This window comes from Dichomitus squalens, assembly GCF_000275845.1.
Source record: "Dichomitus squalens LYAD-421 SS1 unplaced genomic scaffold DICSQscaffold_89, whole genome shotgun sequence".
NCBI classification, from domain to species: Eukaryota; Fungi; Basidiomycota; class Agaricomycetes; order Polyporales; family Polyporaceae; genus Dichomitus; species Dichomitus squalens.
In genome coordinates, this window is record NW_006766971.1 from 76,038 (window position 1) to 79,121 (window position 3,084).

General features: G+C 51.5%; 1 non-coding gene across 1 annotated transcript; it reads right to left on the reverse strand.

The window, feature by feature from the left end:
• Window positions 1–1,353: 1,353 nt before the first annotated feature.
• DICSQDRAFT_t210 lies at window positions 1,354–1,424 on the reverse strand. The gene has a single exon. It is a non-coding gene; the product is annotated as a tRNA-Cys (tRNA).
• Window positions 1,425–3,084: the final 1,660 nt, after the last annotated feature.

Here is a 3,084-nt window from a genome sequence, read left to right on the forward strand (position 1 = left end):
CTGAACGCTCTTCCGTAGGTACGGATTGAGTGGGAGTGTTGAACTTGGACTTATCCGGTCTGGACTACACGAGGCTATGCGTCTCCTAGCGCTTAGCTGTAGTCGCTTATGTAGTATGTTACCATATTTGGGACTCTCTGCTCGTGTACTATAGCTATGCTTCCGGACTCTTCTGGTACTGTCTAGGACAATCTGTACTACTCCAGAACGGTCTAGACAGGTCTATGCCTTACTCATCTCTTACTCATCCTATGGTGCGATACGTCGCAATTCTTTCACCATCGTATTATTCATCGCACTATGGTACATGTGACTAACCACTGACTGAAGAGTGAGTACTTCGTTACCTTTACCTCTAACTTGTAGTTACTTACTTAACCTTTGTAGTCTTGCTTCGACTCTAGGTACAGTTGGTTACTGCAATATAGTCTTTCCTTACTGACTGAAGATCTTGCTTCGACTCTAGTCGGATCTAATCTTTGTCTTCACAGCCCCGAGTTTATCACATGGTGTTCGTGCAACAGCGGAATTTGAGAGAGAAGATTCGATGGGCGACGTAACGAGTAGCTGTGGTTGGCACCTTGGAGAATCCTTGGAGTTCACGATGTTTTATATCAGCCTTGGGGCGCTGGCTCCCCATGACATCCCATTTCTGGAATGGGGATGGTTGAGACAAGAATTGTGACACTCTGGGAGATCACCTCGATGCCTACTACCGACCGTGAATACGATGACCGGCATGGGGGCAGCGGCATCACAGAGTCACAAATGGGTATTCATCCAGCCTCCAAGGAAAGATCTAGTGCGCGCCGGAAAATGCATGGGCCATCAGGCCTTCCATTGTCTGTGAAGGCAAGTTGCGGCCTAAAGATTCGGGGCTGGTAGTGTGCGTGAGCAAGCCATATCCAGGAAGCATGGCAATACAACGATGAATCTCAGCAAGGTAGACTCACCATCTCGTCCCCCTTGACCCAGACCGGTGATAATGCACATATCTGGACTAGTCATCTCCAACCCACGATTGCAGGATCTGCGAGCTTCTCCAATGGGCGGCGAGCCTCTGTGAACAGATATGAAGGATGTAGGATACTCTTCGCGGATCAATCTGCGAAATCCCCAGTTGACCAAGACATATGCGTGTATTGGGATCCAGCAACCTGGCCACGGAACCCCGAACACCACTCGCTCCATGTTCCTTCACGCATCTGATGGGCGGTGATTAAGGTCAGCTAGGGGAACACACTCGTAACTCACCTCCATGCTCCATCACTTCACAAGAGGTGCCGCCCGCTCACAATAGCATGTACGTTGTAGACCAGCCATCACGGTGACCACTGTTGAACAATGAAAAGTTGGTCAGACCGGGGATTGAACCCGGGTCATCCCATATGCGCTGGGAGGTGTTACCACTACACCATCCAACCGATACTAGAGTGTGAATTCTACAGATTCCAACAACCACCATACCATGAAGACGAGGCGTCGAAATCAGAATGGTATTCGTATTTCGGGATCGAGAATGAGATGTTGCGTAGGCATTGGATATAAAATAGAACCACAAGGCGTGATCTAATCAAGTCTTCCAAAGAAACTCAAGCAGAATAGACGCTAGTCATATCGATGAAAGGAACGGCGGAGGAGACATTTGCTTCCGCGTTCCGAAATCAGCCTGGAGAGCTAGCTCTGCCGAGGGTGACAAACGGGTGGAGTCTCCGCCACCTTAGATAATTCCTAAGAAAGGCCATGTTGATGATACCCAAGGTCACCTACGTACAGCGCAATAGCTAATACAATCACTATCCGAATCTGGGATTGAACAGATGTTCCCGGGTGCTGCAACCGCGATCTTGTTCATCGTGACCTGCCAGTCACCAATGCCCTTGACCCCACCCCAGTTCATCAATCGTCCTTCGTAGAGCCTACGGTCCCATTTGCACACCCGTTGCTCGAGTGCCTCCATCTGCTTGCCGCTCTCAGTGGCAGCGGAGGCCCAGCAGGAAGAAGCCCAGTCATCTGCTGCGGTGCGAACATGCTCCCCTGCCCCGTTCGCAGGCCCGATCCCGGTCGTACACACGGACGTTGGCGTCTGAGGACAGTGCAAGTACAGGCACGGGGTGTTGGCTACAGAAACCACGCCCGCCTCAGTGTGCAATAGCTGTAGGGCGTGTCCACCATTGGGGTTGTCGAACGGCAACCTAGGCGTGTGGAGAGGGAAAGATTCTTGGGGACTCCGCACCCAGTCCCAGTCCGTACGACGGTGTCCTGAGGGTCGTCGCAGACGCAAGGCTAGGGGTGCTAGGGTACGACGATGGGCTCAGCTGCGGGCTACTCGTAATGATGCCTGTGTACGAGCAGTACAACGAGCCGCCCCCGGTGGCCCAGCCATTTTCGTGGCGAAGCACGATCCCCGGATATATGTCATCTCTCTCCCAGATGGATGCGTAATATACGGAAGTACGCTTGCTTAGTCAGGATACTGACTCACGAGACAGTGTACGCCGAATAGGCGCATCCTGCCTTGCGCTCGTCGGGATTGCATGGACAATGCACATGGAGGAGAATATTTTAATCAGGGCATATGAAAGCGAATACTTGTTGGAGTTTGCCGTCCGGCCATCACCGAGTGACCAAATACATACAAATAGCACATCAGTACTGCCAGCTCATCATATACCTACCTGCTCTTTAGTCCGTATGGCGACAAGCCTCTTCGGTTTGTGTTTGAGGCCTGGGTGGGGCTTTGTTCTGTCTGGGCCTGGAGAGCCCTGAGTGCCAGTTTGGTGCCCTAAACCTCTTGTCTATGCGTCTATGCCTCTCTCTCTCTCGCTCTTCCTTAACTCTATCATTCGCTCTCTGCACTCACTATCTGCGCCCAATTCGCCATCATCGACCAGATCACACCACTGCTGCGAACAATACTCACGTTAGCAGGGTATATCCACCACCATGTCCATATTGATATCTAGGTCAGCTAAGGGCATCTTGTCTACCCCGAGTTCAAATCTGGCCACTCCCATATGTATTCGTCTAGATGGTTCAGGATAAGCAAGAGGGCGACCAACGCCGCAAGTGACGAAGCAGCGA